Source organism: Bos indicus x Bos taurus, chromosome 9 (genome assembly GCF_003369695.1).
Source record: "Bos indicus x Bos taurus breed Angus x Brahman F1 hybrid chromosome 9, Bos_hybrid_MaternalHap_v2.0, whole genome shotgun sequence".
NCBI classification, from domain to species: domain Eukaryota; kingdom Metazoa; phylum Chordata; class Mammalia; order Artiodactyla; family Bovidae; genus Bos; species Bos indicus x Bos taurus.
This window is the reverse complement of record NC_040084.1, coordinates 31,103,653-31,130,439: the sequence shown is the minus strand read 5'-3', so window position 1 is coordinate 31,130,439 and position 26,787 is coordinate 31,103,653.

Below are 26,787 nucleotides of genomic sequence, written 5' to 3'. Positions count from 1 at the left end.
TTAGTTCTAAACAATATTCCATTGTCTGGATGTACCACCATTTATTTTCCATTTGTGTCCTGAAGAATATTGTATCTGCTTCCAAGTTTTGCTAATTAAGAAGGAAGCTGCTATAAACTTCTGTGTACGTATTTTTCTGTAGGCATAAGGTTTCAGCTCCTTTGGGTAAATAACAAGGAGCACAGTTATTGGACTGTATGGCAAGAAAAAGGCTTAGCTTTGTTGAAAGAGCCAAACTACCTTCCAAAGTGGCTGTACCACTTTGTGTCCCCATCAGCAGTCAATGCAAGTTTCTGTTGCTTCCCCGTCTCACCAGCATTTGGTGTTGCCAGTGGATTTTGATCATTCCAAGTGTGCTGTAGTATTTCATTGTTTTAATTTGTATTTTCCTGATGACGTGTGACAAGGAATTTCTTTTCTTATGATTATGTACTATTAATATATTTTCTTTGTGAAGTGTCTTTTAAGGTCTTGGTCCATTTTTAAATTGAGTTGTTTTCTTGATGGAAGGGTTTTTGTTTTTGTTTTTCATATTTTTGGATAACAGGCATTGATAAGATTTGTCTTTTGCAATATTTTCTCCCACCCTGTAGCTTGTCTTTTTACTGACAGTGCCTTCACAGGGCAGAAGTTTTTAACTTTAATGAAGTCCAGCTAACCAATTCTTTATTATATGAATCATGTCTTTGATGTTATATCTAAAAAGTCATCACCAAACCCAAGTTCTAGATTTTCTCCTGTGTCATATTCTGAGAATATTAGAGTTTTGAATCTCACATTTTGGTCAAAGTTCCATTTTGGGTTAATTTTTGTGAAGGGCATAAAATTTGTTTATAGATTAATTTTTTGCATGTGGATGTCCAGTTTTTCCAACACCATTTGCTTTATTGTACTGCTTTTGCTCCTTTGTCAAAGATCATGGGTCTATATTTACATGGGTCTATTTCTGGAGTCTGTTCTGTTTTATTGATCTGTTTGTTTATTCTTTTGCCAATACCTCACTGTCTTAATTATTGTATCTTTCTAGTGAGTCTTGATGGAGAAGGCAATGGCACTCCACTCCAGTACTCTTGCTTGGAAAATCCCATGGACAGAAGAGCCTGGTAGACTGCAGTCCATGGGGCTGCTAGGAGTCGGACATGACTGAGCAACTTCACTTTTACTTTTCACTTTCATGCATTGGAGAAGGAAATGGCAACCCACTCCAGTGTTCTTGCCTGGAGAATCCCAGGGACAGGGGAGCCTGGTGGGCTGCTGTCTGTGGGGTCGCACAGAGTCGGACACGACTGAAGTGACTTAGCAGCAGCAGCAGCAGTGAGTCTTGAAGTTAAGTAGTATTAGTTCTATTTTTTTCTGCTCATTCAATATTATGTTGATTATCCTTGGTCTTTTGACTCTTTATATAAATTTTAAAATCATTTTATTGACATTAGTAAATAACTTGCTGGTATTTTCATTGGGATTTTATTGAATCTGTATATTAGGTTGGGATGACTGACATCTTGACAACATTGAGTATTTCTAAGTCTGAATATGGTATTTCCTCAGACACTGAAGAAACTGCCTGCAATGTGGGAGACCTGGGTTCCATCCCTGGGTCAGGAAGATCCCCTGGAGAAGGGAATGGCCACCCACTCCAGAATTCTTGGCTTGAGAATTCCATGGACAGAGGAGCCTGGTGGGCTACAGTCCATGGGGTATTAAAAAGTTGGACACAACTGAGTGATTAACTTTCACTTCACTTCACTTCACTTTCAACCCTGAATATAGAATATCTTTCCATTTATTTAACTTTTTCTTGACTTCTTTCCTCAAGAGTTTTATCATTTTCATCATATAGATCAAGCACATGTTTTGTTAGATTCTATCTTAATTTTTTTTTGGTGCTAATATAAATAGTATTGTACTTTTAATTTCACATTGCACTTGTTCATTATTGGTATATAGAAAAGTGATTGACTTTTGTATATTAACCATATATCCTGAAACCTTATTTTAATTGTTTTTCACTTCCAGGAATCCTTTGTCATGGTTTTCTTTAAGATTTTAAACATAGATTAACATGTAATCTATGAATAAAGACAGCTTTCTTTCTTTCTTCTCAATCAGTATACCTCTTTTTTGTTGTTTGTTTGTTTTATTGAATTAGCTGGGATGTCCAGTATGAAGTTGAAAAACAGTGATAAAAGGAAATATCCTTTTTTTTTTTTTCTCCTTATTTTAGTGGGGAAACTTTTAGGTTTTTTTTTTTGTAAGTATAATATTAGTTGTAAGGTATTTGCAGATAGTCTTTAACAAACTGAGAATTTCTTCCCTATGCCTAGTTTACTGAGAGTTTTTGTAATATGTGTGTGGAGTTTGTCAAACAGCTTTTCTGTTTTCATTGACATGGTCTGTGGCTTTTCTTCTTTAGCCTGTTGATGTGGTGGATTACATTAATTGATTTCACAGGCTTCTTTTAAAGCACTAATTTACATTTTCCTATGGTTTAAGGCAGAGGATATGCCTTTCCGTTGTTAGGTGTAGGACACATAGGTAAGGCTCAATTAATAATTTTTTACTTTTTTTTGAATTTTAAATATATATATTATTGAAGTATAGTTGACTTACAATGTTTTAGGTGTACAGCAAGGTGATTCAGTTACACAAATACACATATATTATTTTTGAAATTATTTTCCATCATAGGTTAATACAAGATATTAACTATAGTTCCCTGTGCTACACAGTAAACCTTTGTTGCATATCTATTTTTAAAATTAGAAATCTAGCATTCTATTCATACTAAGTCAAACAAGTGGAATGAAAATGTCATAATTTTTAGTTTGGCAAAAATTCTTAAGTTTTCATATATATATATATACACACACATATGAAGTAAAGTGAAAGTCACTCAGTCTTGTCCGACCCTTTGCAACCCCATGGACTATACAGTCCATGGAATTCTCCAGTCCAGAATACAGGAGTGGATAGCCTTTCCCTTCTCCACGGAATCTTCCCAACCCAGGAATTGGACCCAGGTCTCCAGCATTGCAGGTGGATTCTTTACCAGCTGAGCCACAAGTGAAGCCCTATATATATATTTCTCAAGCCTTTATCAAGTGTTTTTTCTATTACACTTGATAAAGGCTTAAGAAAGAACATTAAAAAAAATGAAGAGATGGAGAAATTGGAGACCATAAACTAAATGAATTGGGAGCAGTGAATATGAAATAGAAAAAGTGAAATGAACTAAATCAAAGTAAAAGATCATCATACAGTCCAGTTGTTTTTAAACATGACTGCTCATTAGAAACATATCTGGACTTCTGGAGAAAACAACAACAACAAAAATACCTGGGTATTTGTATTTTTCAAAAAAATGTCAAGATAATGCTGATATGCATCTGGATTTTAAAAAGTGATTACAGGATTACAGATTTTTCTATTAGATCCTAGTTTTGGTGATACAGAATTCTATTTTTCTGTTGACCAATCATTGTATTAAGTGAGTAATAGTTACATAATCACAATAGTAAAAGATGTTTATCAGTTTTCACAATCAACAGCCAGACAAAAAATAAAAGATAATTACAATTTCAAGCCATAATGGAAACATGATTAACTTAACAATATAAAATAATTACATACAATTTGGGGAAGGGGTCAAGCCGAGTGATGTGATTTAAGTGGAAATGCATACATGCACATGTTTTCATCTACCAGCAAGTCTATGTCTTTTGGTTGGTGCATTTAATCCATTTACATTTAAGGTAATTATTGATATGATCATATGATATGATCCTGTTACCATTTTCTTAATTATTTTGGGTTTATTTTCTATAGGTGTTTTCCTTCTCTTGTGTTTCCTGCCTAGAGAAGTTCCTTTAGCATTTGTTGTAAAGCTGGTTTGGTGGTGCTGAATTCTCTTAACTTCTTTTTGTCTGGAAAGCTTTTGATTTCTCCGTCAAATTTGAAGGGGAGGAGTCTTTCTGGGTGGAGTATTCTTGGTTGCAGGGTCTTCCCCTTCAATCACTTTAAATGTATCGTGGCTTCCCTTCTGGCTTGTAGAGTTTCTGTTAAAAAATGAGCTGATAGCCTGATGGGAGTTCCTGTGTATATTATTTGTTGTTTTTCCCTTGTTGCTTTTAATATATTATGTCTGTCTTTAATTTTTGCCTGTTTGATTACTCTGTATCTTGGTTTGTTCCTCCTTGGGTATATCCTTCCTGGGACTCTCTGTGATTCCTGGACTTGGTTCACCATTTCCTTTCCCATGTTCAGGAATTTTTCAGCTATTATTTCTTCAAAGATTTTCTCAGGTTCTTCCTCTCTCTCTTCTCCTTCTGGGACCCCTATAATGAAAATGTTGGTGCATTTAATATTGTCCTAGAGATCTCTTAGGCTGTTTTCATTTCTTTTCATCCTTTTTTCTGTATTCTTTTCTGTGGCAGTGATTTCCACCAGTCTGTTCTCCAGACTGTTTATCTGTTCTGCCTTAGTTATTTTGCTGTTGATTCCTTTTAGTGTATCATTCATCTCTGTTTGTTTGTTATTCAGTTCTTCTGGGTCTTTGATAAACATTTCTTGCATCTTCTCAATCTTTACCTCCATTCTTTTCCCAAGATCCTGGATCATCTTCACTATCATTATTCTGACTTCTTTTTTTCTGGAAGGTTGCCTATCTCCACTTCATTTAGTTGTTTTTCTGGGATTTTATCCTATTCCTTCATCTGGGACATAAATTTCTGCTTTTTTCATCGTGATTAACTTCCTGTAATATGGTTTGTGTTTTAGCCACTGTGAGATTTTCTGGCTGCTTCTGTCTGCCCTCAGATGGATAAGGCTAAGAGGCTTGTGTAAGCTTCTTGATGGGAGGCACTGGCATAGGAAGAACTGATGGGCAGGGCTTTGCTCAGTAAAGCTTTAATCCAGTTATCTGTTGATGAGTGGGGTTCCACTACCTCCCTGGTAGTTTTTTGGCCTGAAGAAACCCAGTCCTGGGGCCTACGGGCTCTATGGTAGGATGAATGAAGAACTCCAAGAGGGTTTAAGCCAAGGGGGACCTTCCAGAGCCCCCATCCCTGTGGTGGGCCCCTGCTGACCCATTCCTTCACAGGAGCCCCTCCAACACTAGCAGGTAGTTTTGGTTCAGTCTTCTGTGGGGTCACTGCTCCTCTGCTCTGGGTCTTTGTGAATGCAAAAGTTTTTTCTGTCTCCAAGACTGGAGTCTGTTTCCCTCTCCTCTGGAAGACCTATAATCAAATCCTGCTGGCCCTCAAGGCCAGATTCCCTGGGATTTCCAGTCCCTTTGTCAGATCCCCAGGCTGGGAAGCCTGATGTGAGGTTCAGAACCTTCACAATGATGCGAGAACTTATTTGGTATTATTGTTCTCCAATCTGTGGGTCACCCACCAGGTGGGTATGGGATTTGATTTTATCATGATTATGCCCCTCCTGTCATATTGCTGTGGCTTCTTCTTTGTCTTTGGATGAAGAGTATCTTTTTTTGTTTTTTGTGAGTTCCAGCATCTTCCTGCTGAAGGTTGTTCAACAGCTAGTTGCAATTTTGGTGCTCTTGCAGGAGGAGATGAGTGCACATCCTTCTACTCAGTCATCTTAAACCAGAACTCCAATAATTATTTATTTAATCAATTGACAAAGCAAATACTCATGTACAGTTTAAATTAATCATTTAAATACTTGCTGCTAAAGTTTACATGAGCTATAAATTGCTTTTTCACTTCTCCATTACTGCAAATCAGAATGTATGGAATTTTCCCTATGTCTGGAATTTATTAGTGTATTTTGGTTGAAAGAATTTAAAATACAAATCATTATCTTACTGTTTTCTGTAGCCCCCAAATTCATATAATTTTTTGTTGTTGCTGAAGAATGATAAACTTCCAGTTAATGATTCATGTTATTGTTATCCATTTATATAAGATTTACAGGAATATCTCTAGAACTGAATATATACTAGTTCACTGATATCACAGACTGGATGCTACCTTGGGTTATCCTTATATTATTCTTCCCACTTAAAAGGCAGTCCAGTCAGAATCCTGGTACATTAGTTTATCCACAAAACTGACTTGCACATAAACGTCATTTAATGTTGATTGTACAACCCTTATGGCAGAAAGTGAAGAGGAACTAAAAAGCCTCTTGATGAAAGTGGAAGAGGACAGTGAAAAAGTTGGCTTAAAGCTCAACATTCAGAAAACGAAGATCATGGCATCCGGTCCCAATACTTCATGGGAAATAGATGGGGAAACAGTGGAAACAGTGTCAGACTTTATTTTTGGGGGCTCCAAAATCACCGCAGATGGTGACTGCAACCATGAGATTAAAAGACGCTTACTCCTTGGAAGGAAAGTTATGACCAACCTAGATAGCATATTCAAAAGCAGAGACATTACTGTGCCAACAAAGTTTCGTCTAGTCAAGGCTATGGTTTTTCCTGTGGTCATGTAGAGATGTGAGAGTTGGACTGTGAAGAAGGCTGAGCACCGAAGAATTGATGCTTTTGAACTATGGTGTTGGAGAAGACTCTTGAGAGTCCCTTGGACTGCACGGAGATCCAACCAGTCCATTCTGAAGGAGATCAGCCCTGGGATTTCTTTGGAGGGAATGATGCTGAAGCTGAAACTGCAGTACTTTGGCCACCTCATGTGAAGAGTTGACTCATTGGAAAAGACTCTGATGCTGGGAGGGATTGGGGGCAGGAGGAGAAGGGGACGACAGAGGATGGGATGGCTGGATAGCATCACTGACTCGATGGACATGAGTCTGAGTGAACTCCAGGAGATTGTGATGAACAGGGAGGCCTGGCATGCTGTGATTCATGGGGTCGCAAAGAGTCGGATACGACTGAGCGACTGAACTGTACATATAATTCTTTCATTTTGACATACTCATTTGAAATTATTTTGTTTATCATTTTTTATTGTATCTGGTATTCATTAAAGTTTTCTTTGAGAATCTAGTCAATGCCAGGTGTTATTTTAGGCACAAGGAATATAACAACAAACATACTTTCCCTGCCCTAAAGGACATTACATTTTAGGAGGAATGGGGTGGGAGACAAAGGAAAAATATTTGGTATGTAATACAAAGGATGGTGAAAAGCAATAGAGTTTATTAAATAGGATGAGTGGGTGAAGAATAAAAGTGGGAAGATCATTTAAGGTAGTCTGCAGAAGTTTCTGTGACATGGTGTTACTTAATGAAGGATCTAAAGAAAGTGAAGATGCTTCTATGGATATCTGAGATTAAATCATCACCTGCAGAGGGAATTACAGTAGCAGTTCAGTGTATTAAAAGAACAGCATGGAATCTAATGTAGTTGGAGTAAAATGAGCAAAAGAGAAATAAGTGCGAGATAAGATCAGAGAAAAAAATCAAGGTCGTGGGTCCTACAGACTTTGCTAAATCATCGAAAAGATTGTGTTTTCATCACACACTGTTGGAGAACTTTGAGGAGAAGGGTTTTACTTCATGACTGTGACTCTGTTTTGAGGATGAAGAGTAGGGAAAACATAGAAGCAAAACTATCATCCAGGTTAAGCCTAGTGCTGTCTTGGACCAGGGTGCTGCTGCTGCTGCTGCTGCTGCTGCTGCTGCTGCTGCTAAGTCGCTTCAGTTGTGTCCGACTCTGTGCAACCCCATAGACGGCAGCCCACCAGGCTCCACCACCCCTGGGATTCTCCAGGCAAGAACACTGGAGTGGGTTGCCATTTCCTTCTCCAATGCATGAAAGTGAAAAGTGAAAGTGAAGTCACGCAGTCATGTCCGACTCTTAGTGACCCATGGACTGCAGCCTACCAGGCTCCTCCATCTATGGGATTTTCCAGGCAAGAATACTGGAGTGGGTTGCCTTTGCTTTTTCTGTGGACCAGGGTAGCCATGGTTAAAATGATACTAAATTGTTACATTTTTAATATATTTAGAAAGTGCATTGTCAAGATTTGTTTGTGAATTGTACTTAAGAGTCTGAAAGGGAAGATTCAACCTGATGTTTAAATTTTTGTTCTCAGTCAATGGAAATTTGGTGTTTCCATTTATTTAGATGAAGGAGACTAAGGGAAGAAGCTGTTTGAGGAGAAAAAATAATTTGATTTTGGACATGTTAAATAGCAAGTTTTAATTTGTTAAACATGTGAAGTATGAAATATAGTGAGAACTGTCAGCTTAAAAGGTAAATTTCAAACTCATCAGCATAGATGTAGTATCTTAAAACTTTGTAGGAGTGGATAATAGAATGTGAGTGACTGAACATGCATGCGATAGAATGTGGGAGGTGAGTGACCTAGATGTGGAAATGTGTCTAAGGACTAAACCCTTGAACAGCACAACCAAGGAAACTAAGAAAGTTAGCAACTGGTAGTAAAGAAGGACAACCAGTTGTTATCCTGGGAATCAAGTGAATATAATGTTTCAGAGTGAGTTCTCTCCTGGGTCAAAAGATGCAAATATATCAAGCACTGCTTATAGCTTGGATAGGACATTACTTTTGAAAGGTTTTATTTATTTATTTATTTTTAATTTTGTAAGCTCACGGCAAGAGAGAAGCCAATGCTATATTCTGGGCTAGCTGGATATTGTGTCTGGATTCACTTAACTTAAATTTTGATACAGCCGATTAAAGTAATACAGCATTTTTCATCTCTCCTGTCCCCTGATCTTGCTACCATAGGGACAGCTTGCTTCCTATAAACATCTATTTTCTGGGTGATTTCATGTTTACTCCTGATTTTTCAGTTTCTTACAGAACCAGATGGGTCCAAGGAAGTTTTGCCAGTAGTTTTGAATACCCCTGTCCAGTTGTTTGCAAATGAGAATTTTGCCTTCCTGTGTGGGAAAATGAACCTTTTTGGCTCATTGCCAAATATGCAGCCACAGGAGTCTTCTCTGCTTCATCCAGTTCTCTGGATGCAGATCAATCTCCATGTTTGGCATAGGTCAGATTTTGAGTTCTTATTTTGAGTTCAGCTTTATTTCATTGAAAAATGACATTGGAAGGTACATTGTACTTTTTCCTGATGGTCTATAGAGGAAAACTTTATTATTGGTGACAAAAGAAGTCAATGTTAAGAAATTTATACCATGTTTTTGTATTTTATTTTGATAAAACGGAAGAAAATAGCTGTAAAATAATGAAACTCAAAATTTTTAAGTAATGATTTTAAAAAACTTGATCTTGAGATAGCAAGATTATTAAATTTTAAAATAAGGGCAATTTATGGATAAACTGATTACTTCATATGACTGCTAACCTCTGGTTCCCTCATAATTCAACACAATGAATCATTATATGATGTAGCTTCTTTATTTATGGGAAAGTTCTGTCTCCAAATGCTGTCTATGACTCAGAGAACATTTGAGATCCCTTTTGGTAGTTCAAATTTTGTTGCAGTGGTAGGCACATCAAAATGATTGTGAAACATCTTGCTTTTGTAAGTCATTGCAAAATTTGTGAATAATGGTCACAGAAGGGGATGGATACACTTGGAGTATTACAGATTAGACTTTTTCAGTGTTCAAAATGAATCTTAAAATTATGAAACTGTAGCACTATATCAAGATTAAGGAAACAGATTGTTTATTGCAGAATCAGGAAAACCCACTTATTTGAATGGAACAGAGGACAATGTGTAATTTTTTCCACTTCATCTTTTCCTACTTCTGTTCTATATGATTTCTACTGGCTTATTTTGGCTTGGCTTCATAATGAATAGAGGAGAACGTTGAAGAAAGTGTGATTTACTTCATCTTTTCCAGTGTTACACTGCCAAAACACAGACAGAAAAGGCACTCCTTGCTCCAGTTAAAGTAGATTATACACTCACACACGCTGCATGCTTGCTAAGTTGCTTCAATTGTCTCTGAATCTCTGTGACCCTATGGACTGTAGTCTGCCAGGCTCCTTTGTCCATGGGATTCCCCAGGCAAGAATACTAGAGTAGGTGGCCATGCCCTCCTCCACTGGATCTTCCCGACCCAGGGATTGAGCTTGCATCTGATAGGTTTACCCTCATAGGTTTTAATAATAATATTTAAATGCTTATTTAAAGTTAACACAGTTCAGTAAGGAACTTAGTCCTTCCTAACTAGAATCTCATGAATTATCACATTTTACAGATAAGAAAATTAAGAATTGTAGAGGAGGCATTAATTTTCCATGATTTGAAGCTATTATTGTAATTGCAACTATAAATTTGTGTTTCTGATTTCACAAAGGGAATTATATCAAATAAATACAACCACCTCATCCTCTACTACATAAATTCAGAAATTTGTTTTTTTTTCCTTTTTATGCAATGTTTATTTTTTGAGGTATAGATATATAATAGTTTCAAATGTATACCATAATGATTCAGTATTTGTACATATTATAAAATAATCACCAAGAAATCTAGTCAACATCCATCACCATACATAATTCTTTATGTTCCGAAAAGGTACTAGACAGTATGTGCTGTGACATTCTCAAGTAGAGGAATGTTCCACATCGTTCCCAGTTTCATACCAGAGAGACATACGTCAGTGATTTTAGAACAAGGTGGAGCAACCAGTGCTCAACGAGGGGGATCATAATCACATGTAGGAAAGGTACTTAGGCAGGCCCATGGGCTCAGGTGAGGCCTTCTGGGGACAATGACACATGTGCTGACTTTTGAAGGATGTGAAGACAGTGATATAAAGAGTGCCATCTTAGAGTGCCAGGGTAAAAGCTGCCATCCAGTGGTGGTAAAAAAGTGGTTTGCTTTTACTCCTAATCTCTTTAAGATGAGGGCAACAATAAGATAATCATATGAAATACTGATCTTGTTGAGTTTGGTTTTTGCTTTAAATTGACCAGAGGGAAAGACAATCAAATGGCATATAGTTAAGTGTTTTTTGGTTTGTTTTTGGTATTTTGTTTATTTTGTTCTTCCCAGATCTAAACTTTTCAGTCTGTCTCAATTCAAAGCTTAGTCTAAGAGTTCTAATTATTGTTGAAGAGGCAGCCACTCTTCCCTATATGTCTTTTCAAAGGTGAACTTGTTAATACTTTCTATATTTAAATTTTTTTCTAAATATAACTAGGAACCTTCTTGTTATCATCACTTTGCATACAGTTTAGTAACTCCAGTATATATCTTTGACTCTTCAAGGGCCCTATTTTACCTAAGGACTGACAGTTCTGATCTGGATAATTCAGCCATTTGAAAAATCTGTTTTTTGTAAAATGCAAAATGAATTGGAAACAGTTTTGAGGCATTATACTTGCACTGAAAATTAGTGGATGGTTGGTTATTTTTAGTTCAAATTGTAAAGTCAGAATTACTGTGATAAGAGTTTGTTTTAGCTCAAATGAGCTGATTTACTTTATATTTTCTAAACTGGTTGAATTTCACCTAGATTGAAGCTTGGTAAAAGATTAATTCTACTTTGAATCCTTCTTCCATCAAAGAAAACATCTAACAATTTATCTTTGAGTCATAAGAAGTAGGAAAATGATGGGTACTGTTCTTATAGAATGATCATTTTATGACCTCCGAATTGAAAGAGCTCATTTAAGCTAGGAGCAGTGATAGCACATTTTCATTTATCTGTTTTCCTCTGCTAAAAATCTCACAGCTAATATTCTCTGGTGGCTGCCTTTACTAATGTGCAAAGATAGTTCAGACTCTTGATTAAATCATACTGGCCTAAGGATAAAAAGAACCCATGGCCTTTTTCTGAACCGTGTTTGCCTATTCATTCATCTCTACTCACACTTTTCTTTAGCAACCCATAGGATATTTGGTAAGCTAAACATCGTGTTCATAAGCTGGAACCTCTACTTTAGCTTATTTTCTGAATTCTTATCTGAATAATTGAATATTATCATCTGAGCTATGCATATAAAGTCATGTCCAGTGAGTCTAAAGATGGAAATATGCATGGTTGACATGTATTAATAGCATCCTCAAATCAAAATAATTTACTGAGGTAGCAGGCTTTGACTTTTTCCAATGATACACACATTTTATTTTTAGGTATGCAGTTCCAAGTTGCCTTCCAGAAAGAAAGCTTTGGTTCACATTCTCACCAGTGGTATGCTTTTGTGCTGGCTTCCACAGATTCTCTTCAACAGTGGGTATTCTTAGACTTCTAAAACTTCCAAATCTGATTCATGAACATTTAAGTATACTATTCTTTTGATATATTTTAAAAACAGTTACTGTGAATGAGATTGTATGTTTCCCATTTTGTTTATTTGGTAACATTTCTTTTTTATTGAGGTACAGTTGGCATATAGCATTATATTAGTTTCAGGTGTGTAATATAACAATTTGATATCTGTATAGATTGTGAAATGATCACGATAAGTCTAATTAACATCCTTCACCATACATAGTTAAAATTTTTTTTTTTCTGTGTTGATCATATTTCTTATACAGATGGTCCTTGATTTACAATGGTTCAACTTAACAAATTTTCAACTTTATGAAAGTACAAAAGCAACATGCATTCAGTACAAACTGTAACTTCAAATTTTGGTCTTTTACTGGGCTAGTGGCAGTGGCACGTTACTCTGGTGATACTGGGCAACAGCAGTGTTTTGAAACTCCCAGTCAGCCATGTGATCATGAGAAGAAATAACTGACACAGTTACAACCCTGGAGTAGGAAATGAACCCACTCCAGTGTTCTTGCCTGGAAAATTCCACGGGGAGAGGAGTCTGGTGGGATATATCCATGGGGTCACAGAGTCAGGCATGATTGAGTGCAAACACACACACACACACACACACACACACACACACACACTTAAAACCATCCTGTACCAACACAGCCATTGTGTTTTTCACTTTCAGTCAGTCAGTTCAGTCACTCAGTTGTGTCCGACTCTTTGTGACCCCATGAACTGCAGCACGCCAGGTCTCCCTGTCCATACCAACTGCCAGAGTCTACCAAAACCCATGTCCATTGAGTCGGTGATGCCACCCAACCATCTCATCCTCTGTTGTCCCCTTCTCCTCCTGCCTTCAATCTTTCCCAGCATCAGGGTCTTTTCAAATGAGTCAGCGCTTCGCATCAGGTGGCCAGAGTATTGGAATTTCAGCTTCATTTTCACTTTCAGTACGATATTTAATAAATTACATGGGATATTTAGCATTTTGTTACAAAAGCTTTGTGTTTGATGATGTTGCCCAACTGTATGCTAATGTAAGTGTTCTGAGCATGTTTAAGATAGACTAGTTTAAGCCATGATGTTTGGTAGGTTAGATGTTATAATGCATTTTTGACTTAGGTATTTTCAACTTACAATAAGTTTATCGGGACTTAACCCCATTGTACAGAGAAGGCAATGGCACCCTACTCCAGTACTTTTGCCTGGAAAATCCCATGGATGGAGGAGCCTGGAAGGCTGCAGTCCGTGGGGTTGCTGAGGGTCAGACACGACTGAGCGACTTCACTTTCACTTTTCACTTTCATGCACTGGAGAAGGAAATGGCAACCCACTCCAGTGTTCTTGCCTGGAGAATCCCAGGGACAGCAGAGCCTGGTGGGCTGCCGTCTATGGGGTGGCACAGAGTCGGACATGACTGAAGTGACTTAGCAATAGCAACCCCATTGTAAATCAAGGAAGATCTGCACTGTGGTTTACTTACTCATATTTCTCACTTTTCTTTTCAGGCGTTGGTCTTTTACCTATCCTTATAACAGATGGTTTTTTAGTATTAATAGGTAATTGTGTTTGAGGGCTTATTATATTTTGAGTAGGCTTTGACATTTAAATAAAATATCTTCTGCTAAATATAGCACTGTTTGGTTCTTTTAGAACTGTGAACTCTTTGTAAAACTTGAGTATGAAAAATCATTTTTTCAAAATTCTGGCTTGAATTTTTTCCCCCTTCTGTTCAACAAAGGAAATGGCAACCCATTCCAGTATCCTTGCCTGGAGAATCCCATGGAAAGAGGAGCCTGGAGGGCTACAGACCATGGGGTCGCAAGAGTCAAACACAACTTAGCGACTAAACCACCACCATTCAGCACAGTAATGTGTGGTTATATGATCTCTAATTGGTCAGGAGATTTAATTACTGTGAAAGAATTTTATTTTTTTCTTTTTAATTATTTCTAAATTCAAGTGTACATAATTGGATAGTTTATAATTCTTGGTTCATGATATATTCTCATTATGTGCTCATGTACTCAGCTTTTATTTAGGTAGAAATTTGTTAGTAGTTGTTGATAGTAATATACTAATATTCATGAACTCACTCCCCTAAATGAATGGTATAACTTGACAATGATATCTGTCTAATTATATATTTCCACTGAGTACATCATGAGAACCACTGGGCTGGATGAAGCACAAGCTGGAATCAAGATTGCAGGGAGAACTATCAATAACCTCAGATATGCAGATGACACCACCCTTATGGCAGAAAGCAAAGAAGAACTAAAGAGCCTTTTGATGAAAGTGAAAGAGGAGAGTCAAAAAGTTGGCTAAAAATTCAGTATTCAGAAAACTAAGATCATGGCATCTGGTCCCATCATTTATGCAAATAGATGGGGTACAGTGGCAACAGTGAGAGACTTTATTTTTTGGGCTCCAAAAACACTGCGATGGTGACTGCAGCCAAGAAGTTAAAAGACACTTACTCCTTGGAGAAAAATTATGCCCAACCTAGACAACATATTCAAAAGCAGAGGCATTACTTTGCCAACAAAGGTCCATCTAGTCAAAGCTATGGTTTTTCCCTTAGTCATGTACAGATGTGAGAGTTGGACTATAAAGAAAGCTGAGCACAGAAGAATGGAATCTTTTGAACTGTGATGTCGGAGATGACTCTTGAGAGTCCTTGGAGTGCAAGGAGATCTAACCAGTCTATCCTAAAGAACATCAGTCTTTAGTGCTCATTGGAAAGACTGATGCTGAAGCTGAACTCCAAACTTTGGCCACCTGATGCGAAGAACTGACTACTTTGAAAAGACCCTGAGGCTAGGAAAGATCGAAGGCAGAAGGAGAAGGGGATGACAGAGGATGACACAGCTGAATGGCATCACTGACTCGATGGACATGAGTTTGAGTAACTCTGGGAGTTGGTGATGGACAGGGAGGCCTGGCGTTCTGCAGTCCATGGAGTCACAAAGAGTTGTGCATAACTGAGTGATTGAACTGAACTGAACTTCATATCAATAATTTTCCTCCAGCTACTCAAGGCTGGGTCGCCCCAAGGGATAGCATGAGGTTCTCTAGAAAAGCTATCAACCTCTATGCATTATTATGCAATAACTAGGAACATTTCATGCAGAGATGGGCTCAATAAAGGACAGAAATGGTATGGACCTAACAGAAGCAGAAGATACTAAGAAGAGGTGGCAAGAATACACAGAAGAACTGTACAAAAAAGATATTCATGACCCAGATAATCACAATGGTGTGATCACTCACCTAGAGCCAGACATCCTGGAATGTGAAGTCAAGTGGGCCTTAGGAAGCATCACCATGAACAAAGCTAGTGGAGGTGATGGAATTCCAGTTGAGCTATTTCAAATCCTAAAAGATGATATTGTGAAAGTGCTGTACTCAATATGCCAGCAAATTTGGAAAACTCAGCAGTGGCCACAGGACTGGAAAAGATCAGTTTTCATTTCAATATCAAAGAAAGGCAATGCCAAATAATGCTCAAACATGCTAGTAAAGTAATGCTCAAAATTCTCCAAGCCAGGCTTCAATAGTACGTGAACCGTGAATGTCCAGATGTTCAAGCTGGTTTTAGAAAAGGCAGAGGAACCAGAGATCAAATTGCCAACGTCTGCTAGATCATCAAAAAAGAAAGAGTTCCATAAAAACATCTATTTCTGCTTTATTGACTATGCCAAAGCCTTTGACTCTGTGGATCACAATCAACTGTGGAAAATTCTGAAAGAGATGGGAATACCAGACCACCTGACATGCCTCTTGAGAAATCTGCATTCAGGTTAGGAAGCAACAGTTAGAAATGGACATGGAACAACAGACTGGTTCCAAATAGGAAAAGGAGTACGTCGAGGCTGTATATTGTCACCCTGCTTATTTAACTTATATGCAGAGTACATCATGAGAAATGCTGGGCTGGAAGAAGCACAAACTGGAGTCAAGATTGCCAGGAGAAATATCAATAACCGCAGATATGCAGATAACACCACCCTTATGGCAGAAAGTTAAGAACTAAAGAGCCTTTAAGTGAAAGTGGAGAGTGAAATAAGTTGGCTTACAGCTCAACATTCAGGAAACTAAGATCATGGCACTGTTCCCATCACTTCATGGCAAATAGATGGGGAAACAGTGGAAACAGTGAGAGACTATTTTTGGGGGCTCCAAAATCACTGCAGATGGTGACTGCAGCCATGAAATTAAAAGACGCTTACTCCTTGGAAGGAAAGTTATGACCAACCTAGACAGCATATTAAAAAGTAGAGACATTACTTTACCAACAGAGGTCCATCTAGTCAAAGCTATAGTTTTCCAGTAGTCATGCATGGATGTAAGAGTTAGAATATAAAGAAAGCTGAGTACCGAAGAGTTGATGCTTTTGAACTTTGGTGTTGGAGAAGACTCTTGAGAGTCCCTTGGACTGCAAGGAGATCCAACTAGTCCATCCTAAAGGAGATCAGTCCTGAGTGCTCATTGGAAGGACTGATGTTGAAGCTGAAACTCCAAAACTTTGGCCACTTGATGGGAAACACTGACTCATTTGAAAAGATCCTGGTGCTGGGAAAGATTGAAGTGGGAGGAGAAGGGGATGACAGAGAATGAGGTGGTTGGATGGGATCACCTACTCAATGGACATGAGTTTGAGTAAACTCGGGGAGTTGGTGATGGACAGGGAGGCCTGGCGTGCTGCAGTCCATGAGGTCGCAAAGAGTTGGACACAACTGAGCGACTGAACTGAATTCAGGAACACATGAAAAGCTCCTTGTTACAACAGTCATTCTGAAGATTGTGCCAGCTTATGAAGTGATGACACTTTAGTAGTCATCCAGATCAATTTGTAAGTCAAGTGGATTTATCCTCTATTTTACTCATAATTAGTTTGAAAATTGGAGATTTAGATTTGCTGTGATGAGTATCATGATGGTTGATTAGGACTGGCCCTCCTTCCAGCTATGAATGAGATGAAACCCATTTCCTTTGGTGACTCAGTGAATAATGTGGTTTTCCTCTTCTTTGAAGATCTTGTACCTGTTCTATCTCCAACCCGCTAAAGGAAAAACTACTTGCTCTCAGAATTCAGGTCATGCTTTTTTTTGTCAATACTATATCACCACATTGGTCTATTTAGTGATCCCAAACTGTAATGTTGTCCTGTATTTCTACTCATGGGTAAGCATAAATTAAAAAAAAAAAAAAAAAAAGCCTTCCAAATACTCTGCTTTCCATTTTTATTTAGACTTTTTTTTCTATATGAATTACTTAAAAATTCCTTTTTTGCTCTCAGTTGTTTGCAATTTTATAAAAAAGATTACCACACTATGTGTAACCTTTGGAAGAATCTGTTCTCTACTTATTTTTATATTTCTAAGATTCATACAGATTGTTTTGTCTCTTTATGCAATTCTTTTTTAAAAAATAAATCTTTTATGGGGACAAATTTATATTGTGCTTCCAAATGTTACTCATTTTGCTACTGTGCTTAAAAAACCCAGTTATTACAATTTCAGAGACTCATCAACAGAGTATCTATCAATAAGGACTTCTTTTTAATTTGGTTGTAGTGGTTCTGCTGCTGCTGCTAAGTCACATAAGTCACGTCCAACTCTTCTCGACCCCATGGACTGCAGCCTACCAGGCTCCTCTGTCCATGGGATTTCCCAGGCAAGAGTACTGGAGTGGGGTGCCATTGCCTTCTCTGTGTAGTGGTTCTACCTAGCTATATTTTTCAAACTCATGATGTGTGGCCTTTTTTTTTTTTTGCTTGTCACCACTTCTATCCAAATAATAGAACTGCTTGAAATTGATAGATTAAAATAATGATTAGTTTTTCTAACCAACTGTTTCAGTTATAATCCCCAGGAGTCTACTTATGTTCTGTGTGAATTGCATTCCTATTTCATATAGACGAGGTTATGATTATTTGAGATATGTTCATAATGTTAAGCTCATGTGATTAGCAATACACAAGGCATTGTTTTTCACACTTACTTTAAGCAACTATGTTTTAAGAATTTGTTAAAATCTGACACATATGAGCCTTTGAGCCTATTTATTTCCTTAATTATTTCTAATTAGACAGTGTACACCAGTTAGATATATATTAATGGATTGTGAGACATCTGTGTCACAGAAGTAGGGCTGAAACTGTAGCACTGATTATTTTCTCTCGAATCTTGCCCTAGATAGCCATTAACCAAGTTTTCCAATGTAAAAGAGTTTTAATAACCACATAGTCCAGTCATTCTCCTTACTGCCTGCATAATAGAAACCCTGGAGAGTAATTACCATGACAGAATTTTAATTATAATAATCAGTAATTGGAACAATACAAATGGCCATCAATTAGATAATAGATAATTCTACTATGATATATTCATAAAGTGGAATATTACTCACCAATGAAAGTCAGCATATTGAATAATTGAAGCAAGACACAGTGATTTCATTCATACAAGTGTCTAAGATAGGCCAAGCTATCAGAGGAAAAATAAAATCATTTGCTTTTTGGATAAATTGGCCAAAAGGGAATTTATAGAGAAGATGGCAATGGTGATGTTTTTCCAAAATTTTATGAAAAATTTCAAGTATATAGCAATTTGAATGAATTTATAGTGAATATTCATTTATATATCCACAACTAAGATTCTACCATTAATATTGTGTTATTCTCTATTTGTTAAAAACTATCCTTTTATCCATCCACAGAGCAGTCATTTTGGTGACTTTGAGAGCAAATACATCAATATGCTTCCCATTAAATATTTTAGCACACATATAATTAACTAGAATTCAATCAAGCAATGCTTTAAATTTTTATGTTGAAATTTTTGTTACCAGTATCTATGAATAGATTTGAATTTTGAGTAGCATTGCATTGTGCAACCTTTCTTATTTCAAATAATAGGCTTAGGCACTTTTTATATTCCATATATTTTAATGTATCAATAAAACATTGTTAAGTGCCAATAGAGATAATTTTACTTCTTTCTTTCAAATTTTAATAACTTTCCTTTCTTTTCTGGTTTTAAGTACAATGGCTAGTGTCTCCAGGATGATACTGGATGCAAGTGACAAGAGCAGGCATCCATGTCTTTCCCCCAGCTTTACGGGAAGCATTAAATATTTAACATTTATATATGATGCTAACTGTTGATTTTCCATAAATGCTCTTTATCAGTTCACTGATAATTTTCATTACAAATGCGTGTTGATTTTATTCCAACCATAATGTCTACATTTATTGAAATGATCATATAGGTTTTCTCTCCTTTATTCTTTGTGATATAATATTGATAGATTTTATTATACTAATTTTGTACTCTTGGCATACATATTACTTTATCATAATAATATATCTCATTTAATATTTCTGATTTTGATTTGCTTATATCTTGGTATTTTTCTTCTTTGTGTTCTAAGGGAAATGACTATAATATACTTTTTATATTTTTGTCAAGTTTTGTAATAGGACTATACTAGCTTTATATCATGAGTTGGAAAGATTACACTCATTTTATTTTCTGAAATATTATGTCTAATATTGCTGTTTCTATTTCCTTAAATATTTTATTCAATTGACTTTACAAGTGAAACCATCTATACGTTTTGTTTCCTTTGTGGGAGTCACACATACACACACACACACACACAGCAGGCATGTACCTTGCTTCCTGTATCACTGAGAAAACTGAAGCCATCATAACAGAACATTCTCATTACCACATATTTTATATTCAAATATTCTTCTGTACTCACACACTTGACATTCTCTTTGGCTACCATACTTAAATTATTCATGTTTCTACCTAATCCTAATACCATTCTCTTGAGGAACATCTTCAGTATTTGTTATTTTACTTCACTTCCCACCAAATATTTAATACAAATTGTGTTCTCTTGCTTGGCTATGATCATTATACATACTGGAAAGCATTTTTAAGCGAGCAAGTATTTATTCATAATCACAATACAGAAAAATCAAGCTATATCTTGTGAATGCAGAATCATACTGTGGTCCATCCTTACAATGGACTACAACTCAAATAAAAAGAATAAAATGTGATACCATCAAAAATATGGATAAATCTCAAATACATAAAAGTAAATTTTAAAAATCAGAAATAAATGCTAAGATTTATATGAGTTCATTTATTTGGTATTTTCAAAAAGGCAACATAATAGGGAAACAGAACAGGATTAGTAGTTTCCAAGGGTGGTAGAACTAGAAAGAAGCAGCAAAAGGGAGATATTCTGTACATTGATTATAATGGTAGCAGCACCAGAAACAAACAAACAAAAAATATTGATTTTTCTGTATGTAAAGTTCAAAAAAACTAACATCACGGCATCCGGTCCCATCATTTCATGCCATATAGATGGGGAAACAATTGAAACAGTGACAGACTTTTATTTTTGGGGGCTCCAAAATCACTGCAGATGGTGACTGCAGCCATGAAATAAAAAGACACTTGCTTGGAAGAAAAGCTATGACAAACCTAGATTATATTCTTTGCAGTTGAAGATGCAGGTGAAGCTCTATACAGTCAGCAAAATAAGATCAGAAGCTGACTGTGGCTCAGATCATGAATTAAGTCTGCTGCTGCTGCTAAGTCGCTTCAGTCAAGTCTAACTCTGTGCAACCCCGTAGACGGCAGCCCACCAGGCTCCCCCATCCCTGGGATTCTCCAGGCAAGGACAGTGGAGTGGGTTGCCATTTCCTTCTCCAATGCATGAAAGTGAAAAGTGAAAGTGAAGTGGCTCAGTCGTGTCCGACTCTTAGCGACCCCATGGACTGCAGCCTACCAGGCTCCTCCATCCATGGAATTTTCCAGGCAAGAGTACTAGAGTGGGGTTCCATTAAGTCTAATTATTGTCAAATTCAGACTTAAACAGAAGAAAGCAGGGAAAACCACTAGACCATTCACGTATGACCTAAAACATATCTCTTATGATTGTACAGTGGACATAACAAATAGATTCAAGGGATTAGATCTGATAGAATGCCTGAAAAACTGTGGACAGAGGTTCATAACATTGTACAGGAGGTGGTGATCAAAACCATCCCCAAGAAAAAGAAATGCAAAAAGGCAAAATGGTTGTCTGAGGAGGCCTTACCAATATCTAAGAAGAAGAGAGGCAAAAGGCAAAGGAGAAAGGGAAAGATATATCCACGTGAATGCAGAGTTCCAAAGAATAGCAAGGAGAGATAAGAAAGCTTCCCTAAGTTAACAGTGCAAAAAAAATAGAGGAAAACAATAGAATGGGAAAGACTAGAGATCTCATCAAGAAAATTAGAGATACTGAGGGAGCATTTCATATAAAGATGGGCACATAAAGGACAGAAATGTTATGGACCTAACAGAAGCAGAAGATTTTAAGAAGAGGTGGCAAGAATACACAGAAAGATAGGCAAAATATATCTTAAGATATACAAAAAATATACAAAAAAATCATAATGACCCAGATAACCACAATGGTATGATCACTCACCTAGAGCCAGACATTCTGGAGTGTGAAGTCAAGGGGGCCTTAGGAAGCATCATTATGAACAAAGCTAGTGGAGGTGATGGAATTCCCACTGAGCTCTTTCAAATCCTAAAAGATGATGCTGTGAAAGTGCTACACTCAATATGCCAGCAAATTTGGAAAACTCAGCAGTGGCCACAGGACTGGGAAAGTTCAGTTTTCATTCCAATCCTAAAGAAAGGAAATGCCAAAAAAATATTCAAAGTACTGCACAATTGCACTCATCTCACATGCTAGCAAAGTAGTGCTCAAAATTCTCCAATCCAGGCTTCAACAGTATGTGAGGCAAGAACTTCCATATGTTCAAGCTGGATTTAGAACAGAGGAACCAGAGATCAAATTGCCAGTATCCGCTGGATCATAGAAAAAGCAAGAGAATTTCAGAAAAACGTCTGCTTCATTGACTATCCTAAAGTCTTTGACTGTGTGGATCACAACAAACTTCAGAACATTCTTAAAGACTTGGTAATACCAGACCGCTGACCTGCCACCTGAGAACTCTGTATGCAGGTCAAGAAGCAACAGTTAGAACTGTACATGGAGCAACATATTGGTTCCAAATTGGGAAAGGAGTACATCAAGGCTGTATATTGTCACCCTGCTTATTTAACTTACATGCAGAGCACATCAAGTGATATGCCAGGCTGGATGAAGTGCAAGCTGAAATCAAGATTGCTGGGAGAAATATCAATAACCTCAGACGTGAAGATGACACCACCCTTATGGCAGAAAGTGGGGAGGAACTAAAGAGCCTCTTGATGAAAGTGAAAGAAGAGACTGAAAAAGCTGGCTTGAAACTCAACATTCAAAACATTAAGATCATGGCATCTGGTCCCTTCACTTCATGGCAAATAGATGGGGAAACAATGGCAACAGTGACAGACTTTCTTTTCTTTGGCTCTAAAATCACTTCAGATGGTGACTACAGCCATGGAATTAAAAGATGCTTGCTCCTTGGGGAAAAAGTTATGACAAACCTAGACAGCATATTAAAAAGCAGAGAGATTACTCTGCCTACAAACTCCATATAGCCAAAGCTGTTTTTTTTTTTGTTTTTTTTTTTTACAGTAGTCATATATGGATATGAGAGTTAGACTATAAAGAAAGCTGAGCATCAAGAATTGATGCTTTTGAATTGTGGTGTTGGAGAAGACTCTTGAGAATCCCTTGGACTGCAAGGAAATCCACACAGTCAATCCTAAAGGAAATCAGTCCTGAATATTCATTGAGATGCTCAAACTGAAGCTCCAAAACTTTGGCCACCCTATGCAAAGAACTGACTCGTTGGAAAAGACCCTGATGCTGGGAGAGATTGAAGGCAGGAGGAGAAGGGGATGACAGAGGATGAGATGGTTGGATGGCATCATTGACTCAGTGGACCTGAGTTTGAACATGTTTTGGATTTGGTGATGGACAGGGAAGGCTGGTGTGCTGCAGTCCATGGGGGTGCAGAGTCGGACATGACTGAGAGATTAAACTGAACTGATATAAATAAAAACAATATAAAGTTTAAAAATTAGATTCAGAAAATATATGTGATTTCCTGCCATTATACAAAAGGAATCAATAAGTATATATATTGGCTTTTTGTATATATGGCTGACTCTAAAAGGTTATGCAGCAATGTAAACATTGTTTACTGATATGTGTGGACTTTCCTTGTAGCTCAGTGGTAAAGAATCTGCCTGTAATGCATAAGACACAGGTTCTATCCCTGGATCAAGAAGATCCCCTGGAGAAGAAAATGGCAATCCATTCCAGTATTCTTGTCTAGGAAATCCCATGGACCGAGGAGCCTGGAGGGCTGCAGTCCATAGGGTCACAAGATTTGGACAGGACTTCGGAACTAACAGCGACAGCTGATATGTGTGCATGGAACAGATGGGTTGTTATGGAACATAAACAGAGAGACGACTGAAAGACAGGAAGCCTTTCCCTTCTGTGTCTTTTTATTTGTGTATTTCTTTTGTTTTTTAAGTCATGAAAACAAACACAATCTACTAAAGATATCTCTTCTAAGAATGATGAAAAGCCTGATATAATGGAATTTGTGAGTACAATATATTGCCAAAAAGGACAATTAGAATCACAAGAAAAGATGAAGTACTGCCATTCAAAGAAGAGAAATGTAGTGATAGTATTCTACTTGTCTTGGCTGTGAACACACAAAGACATATTGCCATAAATGTTCTTGTAAGTTTTAATGGAGAATAGTGACATAATACTTGGAGAAGATAGAGAAGGACAGCTGGGCTTATTATCAGATTACTTAATTTTCATCCCTCATAGCATAAAGTAAATAAAAAAGTATGTTTTTGATTATTTTAATTAGCAATACAAGTATTTTAAAATAAAGTGCTAATTAAAATAAGAATCTGAGTAAAAGCTGGTGGTTTCTGGGGAGAGGAATGGAGGGGTGGGGAAAACAGGATTTGAGAAGGGGCAATTTTCAGTATAATCTTCTTGATACTATTTGACTCCTAAACCATGTGTATTGATAACTTCCACCTGTAATGCAGGAGACACAGGTTCGATCTCTAGCTCAAGAAGAGTCTCTGGAGTAGGAAAAGGCAACCCACTCCAGTATTCTTGCCTGGTGGAATCCCATTGACAGAGGAGCCCGGTGGGCTGCTGTCCATGGGGTCACAAAAGGGTCAAGCACAACTTAGTGACTGAGCATGTGCCTGAGGAGTTTGCATTTACATGACTTTAGTCTGAATATGCATTCTCCAATTTAATATGGTCCTTGGCCTTCAGCTTATATAAAGTTCTAGAGAAACTTCATTTTGTAACTGCAGGGCAATTTGCTGCTATGAGGATGAGAGGTCAAAGAAATGCTCTTTACAGGAATAGGGAATCATGCTAAAGGAAATAATAGTTTTAAGACAGGGATGAATCAATTGGTGAAATGAGGCAACTAAGAAATCATAATTGTAATTACACACTCAGAGCTAGTTTAGCCATTCTTAACTATCAGCACTAACCTCTGCTAATCTTTTGGGTGTTAGCTGATGCTATATATCAAATCCATTTGAGCTCATTAAATATAATTACCAACACAGAGAGTCTTTACTTCAGTAATCCAAATGCATATACCTATGTTCTATAAATGGAGATTTGCTTTATCCCTGAGAGTTATGATGAAATTATGGTGCATTGTAATTAAGTTTTTTTTTTCTTTTTTACAATACTTACTTTCAATTTTTGAGCTCAAATACCTCTTTAGATATATCAAACTTTCAATGAATGTTGTTGGTGAGGTTATATTTCAATATTTGCAATCTGGAAGAGTAGAAATGGGTAAAAATTATTTTAAATTGGCTGCAGCGGTGTTCTAATTCATCTTTCAGTTTAGTTCGGTCACTCAGTTGTGTGTGACTCTTTGTGACCCCAAGGACTGCAGCACGCCAGGTTTCCCTGTCCATCACCAACTCCTGGAGCCTACTCAAACTCATGTCCATTGCATTGGCGATGCCATCCAACCATCTCATCCTCTGTCATCCCCTTCTTCTCCTGCCTTCAATCTTTCCCGGCATCAGGGTCTTTTCCATTGAGTCGGTTCTTTGCATCAGGTGGCCAAAGTACTAGAGTTTCAGCTTCAGCATCAGTCCTTCTAGTGAATATTCAGGACCGATTTCCTTTATGATTGACTAGTTGGATCTCCTTGCAGTGCAAGGGACTCTCAAGAGTCTTCTCCAGCATCTCAGTCCAAAAGCATCAGTTCTTTGGTGCTCAGCTTTCTTTATAGTCCAACTCTCACATCCATACATGACTACTGGAAAAACCATAGCTTTGACTAGACGGACCTTTGTTGGTAAAGTAATGCCTGCTTTTTAATATGCTGTTTAGGTTGGTCGTAGCTTTTCTGCCAGGAGGCAAGAATTTTAATTTCATGGCTGCAGTCACCATCTGCAGTGATTTTGGAGTCCCAAAAAATAAAGTCTGTCACTGTTTCCATTGTTTCCCCATTTATTTGCATGAAGTGATGGGACTGGATGCCATGATCTTAGTTTGCTGAATATTGAGTTTTAAGCCATTTTTTCACTCTCCTCTTTCACTTTCATCAATAGGCTCTTTAGTTCTTTGCTTTTTTCCATAAGGGTGGTGTCATCTGCACATCTGAGTTTATATTGATATTTCTCCTGGCATTCATCTTTGGAGAAGACTGTTTATTTTGGGGAAAATATTGTAATGATCTTTTGATTATGTAGCAGTTGAGGTAAAATCATTTTATGAAATGACAATGTTAAAATAAGTGAGGAGGTAAACCAATTTACATTAAAGTATAAAATGTCTTCTTCTTTTTTGGGATTTCACTGTGCCTGAGCCTGGAGGTCAGTGAGGCTGAAGAGAGAGGCTTATTCTATACATGTGCAAGTGAGATTGATCAAGTCCTGCCTTTTGGGAAAGGAAGACAATAGAAATGCCAGAAAGCAATACTTTGTGAAAGGCCATGGCCCATGGGTATACAGCATCCGAATTTTTTACTTCTTTTTGTCGGTGTGACTCCTTACCACAGTGTCCAAGCCTTTAGTCCATATATGTGTATATATATATTTATATACACATGTATATATCTACATACATATAAGTTAATTTTACTTAAAGTAATTCAAAGAGAGACATACCTACTCTTGGTGAAAATCGTCCAAGTGTATTCTAGAAGTGGCAGAATAATGTAGACCAATGTATAAAACAGATTTTCGTTCTGAGTAGAAAACACAGTTTCACTTTTCTTGTAAAGAGCTGCAGCATGATAGAATAGTGTGGAGTGGAAATGCTCTGCTGAGAAAGGGCTCTCTATAGGTTTCAAATCCTTTGACTTCTGGAAGGTCAGACAGTACATGCAGTTTCATGTTCTCATGTGGAAAAAATAACAGGGGGCTTTGAGACTGGATCCTAGCCAGATGAGTTCTCTGTGGCTAAAGATTAGTCAAATAACAAAATCCTTTTAAAATTTAATCTGGTAGATGGCTTTTCTTTCCCCTGCTTAAAATGTTAATCATTTTCAACAGAACAAACCTTATATTAAAAAAAAAAAAATGTGAGGATGGCAGGTCCTTTAAACCATTGTTATGACAAAACAGATGTTTAACAGCCCAG